Here is an 8,450-nt window from a genome sequence, read left to right on the forward strand (position 1 = left end):
ATCATCCTGGGTCTGTGGAATCTGCCTTTGGGGCTTATGCGTGTGATGCAAAATGTTCTGTACTATATTACAGTGTACTATATTAACGCTGTAATTCACACATTCTCCTCTGACAGCCCTCGTGTCCTGGAAGAAGTTTCACATGAAAAAAGATGACTTAGGTATTGAAGTACCCGTTTGATTAAGTAGAAGAAGATATTTTGAATGGGTCAAATATTGTGATCTTGATTTACAATCTTCATTTGAACATTATCGGTATTTCAGGGTCTCAAACCATAAAGAAAAGTACGTTGTAATTTTGACCTGTTCAAGCCTGTAATGGAGTAGTTAGGAAGTGAGAAGTAGAGATGAACAAACATGTTTTTTTTCCATTGCAGATACCGATCTTTTAGAACCCAGAGCAGCCGATATTTTTTTGCAGATTTTCATATTTTTCCCCAAAATATATTATTTTAAATGACTACAAACTCAGTTCCTTTCTCTGCTTGATAAAAGTACAATAAATGGGGGAAAAAGCAAACATAAATGGAACAGAATAATCACATTCTTTCCTTTAAGTCAGCCCAAAATACCGGCTTTAGCTGGATATGCCAAAATGCAAATATTGGCCCAAAAAATAGGCAAATTATACATCTCTATGGAAAAGTACAGATATCTGCCCTCGAATGTAGTGAAGGAAGTAAAAACTACCCAATGTATTCTAAAAAAGCACACATTGGATTGAATTGTACTTACTTTTCCCTTCTGCCTTCCGTCTGTCTGCCCCGATCTGAATCAAGGCAGCAATAATACACCACGGTTGAAAAGAGTATGAATAAGAAGTAATAAAATCCTCATAAAGTAGCTCTCCATTATTCAACCGAGCATTCACTGAGCTGACAGATACCATCTGCTCTTAATGTTAACATCTAATAATATAAGGTGATCATAAAATAATCTCATTTCCAGACTCACTTTCAGACTGTACTATTGTTCAGATCTTTTTCATATTCAAATCAACGGCTTTCGGTGAAGCCGGTGCAACAGCGCCCTCTAGTGGAGCAAGAGCGCTACTGAAGTGAAGGCTGACGAAAGTGAGTACAGTCAACAGCGCTGAGAGGTGGCAATTTCAGCTGACAGTTTCAAGTGTTCTCTGATGGATCTCAGAGGTAAAAGGCCTGGTGAAGTAAAAAAAAAATTTCCCAGACTTTTCAGTCCAGTTCATTCAGACAGAAGTGGAACAGCCTTGGAGCGTCGCAGTGCTGCTCACAGACAAAGAGAACTCATGTCATGTCCTGAATATTAGATGTAATGTTTTATTTCATGTAATTACCCACGTGAATAGGCAACGGAACACTGTCATTCAGAAGAGAGCAGTTCAACTCACAAACGTAAGTTGAGGGATGATCATTTTACATGTTATTATCCGTCAGACACATGAATTAGGACCTGTATGTAAGTCGAAATTCAAAATGTAATTAACTCACATTGTCCAGTTATATTGAAATAGATTTAAGTTAATACAACTTATTGGCACTATGACTTTTCATAGTGACAATACTATTATATTATTATTGTTATTACATGTGTTCTGTATTTGAAGTGTTAGAGTAGACCATATTTGTACATTGATATTTACAATTTACATTTTAACTTGTGTTGGTCTCTTTCTGGTCCATCAGAGCATGAGGCCCCCCTATTGGTCGTGACCCCAAACATTTGCTTGGCTTGTTTATAACATGGACCGGCCCTGATCCTGAGTTGTTGTTTTATACATTTATTATGCAGCCAAAGTTAAAAAAAATGCAGCCATCTTGAGAATCTTGTCAGAAACGAAGCAGGACAGGGCCTGAATGTGGTCAGTGAGTGTTGGAGATGCAGATTGGCAGCCTCGCTTCAGTCAGTCTGCCCCAGGGCCGCTGTGGCTAGCTAAAGACATCTTCCACCACACAGAAGTGAAGGGAATTAATAATGCAAAGTAAAGCGTCATCACCAGCTCAGGTCTATGGAGCGGTGATCCTGCTTACAGTAAGAACACAGGTCTTTCAAGATATGTTTTACACATTTGAACGTGTGACGCTGAATAAATGTGAGATGCATTTGCAGATGAGTAGGCATCGAAACGCCTCCCAGAAGAGTCCCATGGTGCACCTTTATGTGTTAAAGCTGTGTACGTTTCATCTGGTGTTCATAAGGCTACAAGTCACAAAATGTAGCTCCAACTTCTGAATCTGGCATAAAAATCATCCAACTGAATGATTAGTTGGTAATAAAAGGTCAATAGCTCAAACTTAATTCTTTTTATACCACTGTACTTTTCAAGTTTTAGTCTTGCTGTGTTTCTTTGGGCTCTGTTTCCAGACCAATCCACAACAAGATAAACCAAATTTTCTCTTTGCAAAACTGAATCGCAGCATTCTACATTGACCCACAGACCTCACTGTTCAAGGAGAACGCAGTACACATTTCTCACAACACACACTTGCATTTATGTGTGCAAATGACTAAACATCAACCCATTTATCACCTTGATTTAATAGTGTAATTTAAAAAGTCATATATTATAGTTACTGCATTGACACCACACTCTTGCAGCTGCACTTATGAATGATGGACTTACCATAACCTCCAGGAATAGCGTGTTTTGTTTAAAAGCCTGTTTGAGCCCAAGTCTGGGACACAGTTCAGTTGTGTGCATATATTTTACTCCGCTTTTGACAGTGGTGATAAATCTCTTCCACTGTGGGCTGTATTGTTCAGCGCCCTGTTGTTTAGCGCTAAAATGTAGGACTTGCATATCGCTCAATCTTCATATCTTCATTCAGCACTTCAGCCGGCCTCGCTATATTTAACCAGCTGCGTTGTTCTGCTGCTGCTCGTCTAAAGCTAAACAATACGGCAGAGAAGATGAATGTCTCCATCTGTAATATTACCGTCACATCATATCAGCACGCGTCACGAAAATTATGTGCACCGGGTTTTATCAGCGCAAAGGGAAAAACACAGGAGGCTGAGTCAATGTAAAACAACAAAGATAATACATTTAATATTGTTTCTCTTTTGGGCAATGCGAGATACAATGTAAACATGTACAGGATACAAAAGAAGTCATCAAAATGAAAGAAAAGAGAGAAGGAAATGGCTTGTTTTCAAAAGGCATAAGGAGAATGTTAGCAATTAAGAGTGTTTTTTTTTTTGCTTTTACCAAACAAAATACAGGAATATTATGGAAAATCATTATTTTAGTAGCTTAATTCATAGTGGAATTTGTCAGTACATACAAGTATTTTTATGCTGTTTTATTTTTCTTTGTAATGACAGAAAGAAAATATGGTAAAACCTATATTAAATTAATAAAAACATTAAAAACAAAAAAAAAAAAGAATGCAGAAAGACCTTATAATCCTGTTGTCATGGTAAATTTAAAACTGCAAGGAATCCAATATTTTTTGAAGATTTATCTAATTTGTGATTAATGATAGTTATTATTGACAGATATTAATGATGCCTTAAACTATCACTTGCATTACAAAAAATAATCGTAACACATTTGGTTTGTGTACTGACATTCACTTCAAATCACTCCACCAAAATACTGTCAAATTTCCACATTATTAGTATAACAAACCAGCAATTTCTTCAAATATATGAAAAACAACCAAAACCCACATATGTTGATGACTTCATTTTTATAACTTATGACAAAAAAAACACCACATACCTTTTGAAAAGATGATATTCAACACAATTTGCAACAACAATGGCAGTAAAAAAACACACAAAAAAACACAAGAACAAAGATTAGCACCTCCTTTGGTCCACCTCGAGGCCGTCGTACCTGTTCATGCTTGTTTTCTGCTGGTAAAGAAACTAAAATGTGCTATGGATGGATTTCATTTGGCACAGTGCGGTCCTTAAACAGGCCATTTCAGCCCCAAACATGAAACTGCAAATTGACCTTGGCTTTCCCCAACATCCATCAAATTTAGTCGGCATATAAATGTGTCACTCAGGATGCCATAAGCGATGAAGGATCATTGAAAACACACCGCTGTGCTAATTCTAAACAACGTGGAGGGACAGAAATAGCAGATTTATTCCTCTACAAAGTTCTGCCTGACTCATGCTGGTGCCCACGAACTTATTCAAGGGAAGTTCACTCAAGGGGATCAATAAATAAAACATGCTTCTTCCGTTTTATTCTGCCTACGTAAAGCTCCTTTGTTCCGTTCTCAAGCTTCAACCGTTACGAAGATATTAACACAAATACACTTATGTAAACGACGGCTCACACATAACAATGCCTTCACAACAAAACCTGCTTTTCCAATTTGGATCTCGGCACAGAAAGTTCCCCACATTCAGACAGCAATTAACTTGAAAGCGTCGCCTCAACGTTAGCAAGATTTAAGGGCAAATCGTTCAAATCTGACTTTCATTTTTTGGTACATTTAATTAGCTTATCTTCTCCGCACTAAAACCCCCAAAAGACACGCAAAAAACTGCACCGTTTGAAGACAATTTTTGGGAGTTAAAAAGGAAGAAAAAAAAAAGTTTCTCAGCAGCTCGAGCCGGTTCGCTCAGCCTCGGGGCGACACGAGATCTGACGACGCAGGCAGTAAAAGAATAAGATGTTCTGTCAGTTCTCAAACTTTTTTCCTTTTCTTTTTTCTTTTAAAGATGGCGAACAAGAGAAGCTAGAAGAGACTTGCAGATGGCGGGGCCCTCAAATGCTCTGTGACGCACGTGCTACATAAATCTCGGAGCGGTGATGATACAGACAGCAGCTCGTTAACACGTCTGATCATAAAGAAGAGTCTATTAAAAGGCTCGATCGCAGCGTGCAATTTGAATGGTCACAATTAGCGAAACGTTCAGGCGGCAATTATTGAGGCGTTTATTAATGTAGCATGAAAACAAATGAACCCGTCTCCGTGTAAGTACGAGTATAACACCTGTGATTGCGGTTCTATTTGTGTTGCCAGTTCCTATTTCAGTTTTCTCTCTAATGTTGATTTTAAAACGTGTTAAATTGATTCATCACAATGAATCGATGACTGAAATAACTTATTAGTGATTGAATCTGAATCTAAGTGGACTCTGTTTCATCCCATGTAGTTTTTAGGACTCAGACAATGCAAGAATTACATCAAAATGAGACGAGAAATGTGTAGAGTTAATGTTTAGGGTGAAAAGCTTGTTTTGATTCTAAATATAATCCATTGCGATGTTCTCGAGCGGCTTCACGTTAGCTTCATCTGGGTCAAAGTTAGTAAAGATCTCATATTCACAGGCCTTTCGATTAATCAGAATAAGAATTGCTTGGTTAATTAGCTGCAGTCCAACTATGAACTCAATCTTTATCCTTTAAAGACAAAAAAAAAACAAAATCCCAACACAGATCGCAATATTCCTCATTTACACATTCTGTATCAAACTCTATTGTTCTCAGAGCGTCACCTCCAATCCACTTTCTGATCCTCCTCACGTTCTTCTCTCACAAAACAGCCTCCGTGACCTTCTTTGCTTCTCCAGCGTGCAACATGCAAACTATCCATCTCTTTGCAAAACGACTTGACTCATTCACACTCACACGTCCAGGAAAACAGGCACTGGCCCCCGGGAACCCCCTCAAGCACGCCTCGAAAACCTGCCGCAGAAACCAGCAAACCAGCATCAGAAACCAGCAGCAGGCAGAAACTATTGTGGAGGAATAGCTGACTATACGGGACGATAACAAGGACGGGAGCGAAATGTAGTTCGATTATTTATGAGGTTTGCAGGACGGTTTAAATGGTGCAGTAGAATGAACAGTGCCATAGATTATGTCCTGTAGATACACAAAAAGATGCGTAACTAACAAACTAGTTGAAATTACAAGGGGCACATTCTGACCAAAAGGTTTAGCACTTGTGATGGTTATTTTATATGAGAAATGGCTTTAATATTTGTGTAGTAGTTTGTGTCAAAAGTTTTTTATTTTTTTTACACTGAATAAATTGAGGGGCAACTTTTTGTTTTGTTTTGCTGTCAACAGTGGTAATGAACAATGGAAAGATTCATAAATCAAGCCCTAAGGCTACGTGACCAGCATGATAATAGCGCATTGCAGAACCAGTCCAGTGACTCTTAATGTTAAAATTGAGAACAGAGCTATTTTTGAGGCTCAGAGTAAGAAGACACTAACATAACAAGCTGAACGAAGCAAAATACCACTCCAAGTATGTTTTTGATGAGCGGATAATGTTACAATAAGGCTAAAAGCTCGAAATAATGATGATACGTCCTTTTAAAAGGGTCACCTAGCATTGCATTAGCGTCATAATGCTGCACACACACGATCGCTATCCTTACAGCAGCGTGTGTGTGAATAAAGGTGTTGTAACTGAACTAAAAGCACCTGAGGATAAAGGGGTTCGGGTTTTGGCCTGTCCCTGACTCACGTAGTCTTTAGCACAGTGACGTGTCCCCCTGCGGCGCATGCTACAGCTGCCAAGAGCCCAGTGTGGAGAAGAGCGAGAGACTTCTATACTTGGCATCACACCCTGGAAATAAATGAACTGAGGTGAGTTGGCCTGAAGCACCAAACATCTGCTCGCTTGTTCGTCTAGTGCCTGCTTTCTCTGGTCCACTTGCTTTTAGTCACCAATGCCAGTGGATCCAAATGTCAACTTTTGTGGGGTAAGAATGTAAAAACCTGTTGCGAAAATGTCAAGCGAGGCGTTCGAGTAGGAGGAGGAGGAGAAGACTAAAAACAAGACAACAAAAATCAAAGCATCGACATTCCATTTAGGCACAAATGTGACAGCTCAGAGCAGGGCGCGAGGACCACTCCGAACGTCCCGGGATCCAGATGGCTGTGATGTCAATATTGTACGGGTCAGTGGGTTACCGCCGCGTCACCCACAAATCGCTGTCCAGTGCTGACAGAGCGGGGCGCGGGGCGGGGCGGGGCGGGGCGGGGCGGGACCGGGGTCATTCATCCAAAACGTCTGTCACATCGGAGAGACATGGTTTGCTTTGGTCCAAGGCTTCTTCATTTTGGGGTGTGTTAAGAGCCCCACACCTGCTCTGACACTGGAAATGATAGAAAACATTTGATGACTGGCAGTTGGGACTGGGGACGCCTTCTCCCGACAAGTGTGTCTGGTTTCTTCAGATTCTTTGTTTCTTTGAAGACTTTTGGAATTTTCTATTGCACTTTTCCTCGAGGGACATTGCAAAGTGAAACAAAAAGGGTAAAAAATAATAATAAAACAGAACAATACACATTAAAGCATAAAAGAAGAAGCCGCACAGCTGAACAATAAGCTTGACACAAAATGATTCCCTTGCATTTGTAGCCAAAGCTTTTAAAGCATTAAACAATAGTATGCCGCTGTGAGTGAGTCAACACATTTACATAACGCCTTCGTCCACAGTGGCAATGTCTCAACAATTTCACTCTGGGGTGCAATGTATGAATAATGATGCAATTTGCAGAGCTGATTTATTATGTTACATTACACGGAAAAGGGGAATTTGAATAGACAAATTGTTGTTGAGGAACACTTTGATTGTCAAATTGTGATTTAAGTGAAAATTATTAGGTGAAATAATAATAAATTTAATCTGGCATTATGTAAAGCACAATAAAGATGAAAGAAGGGCCCATGATTTGCTAAAGTTGCATCACACAGCATAAGGAAAAAAGCCAATAATAATGTGCTGAAAAGCTGCACTTTGAAAATGGTTAAAACTGTGCACAATGCTTCACTGACCAGCAGTGCACTTCTGATGCACTGAGGGTAAAACAGCCTCCACTGGATTGTTATTTTTGTACCGCTTTCGTCCAGTAGAGGGCTGTATTTACCCATTTTGGTGGAGCATTGACACTGAAAATGTACCTCTCTGAGGTAATACAAAATAAATATAATAAATAAAATGCTGTAAACGGACTGCATCTTTAAATTAATGAACCTTAAGATTTTAAAGTGCATTAATTGACAAAACAGAACCACTTCGTTCCTCAATATTGTCACTGTGTGACCACAAACAACCAAAAATAAAATATATAACTGCGATCTAGCAGGTTTTAATACTCTGACACTGTCCAGCAGAAATAATGAATAATTAGTGACGAGCAATTCATTAGAAAATGTATTTCAGCAGTCTTGAACATCAGCCATTCTCAGCTCTGAATCAAGTGCTTCCAGGTAAAATACTTTTTTTGCTGAGTTTAGATATAAATCTATCTTTGTAAATCGCTCACTGATTCTTATAATCTTTGGTTACTCACATTTTGGGCAAAATGTAATAAAGTTTGTCCCTGGGATTCCATTTCCCCCACTTTATTCCAGTATTTACTGCCACCACACAATGTCATATAAAATAAATATGTACAAGATATATTTTCCTGGTTGAAAACCACAAAATTTAACTTACATTTGTGTAAACTTTGCAACTTTTTCAGCGAGCCAGAGATGAGGTGG

Source organism: Eucyclogobius newberryi, unplaced genomic scaffold, assembly GCF_026437365.1.
Source record: "Eucyclogobius newberryi isolate DKJ021-1_F unplaced genomic scaffold, fEucNew1.0.hap1 SCAF_4, whole genome shotgun sequence".
Taxonomy (NCBI): domain Eukaryota; kingdom Metazoa; phylum Chordata; class Actinopteri; order Gobiiformes; family Gobiidae; genus Eucyclogobius; species Eucyclogobius newberryi.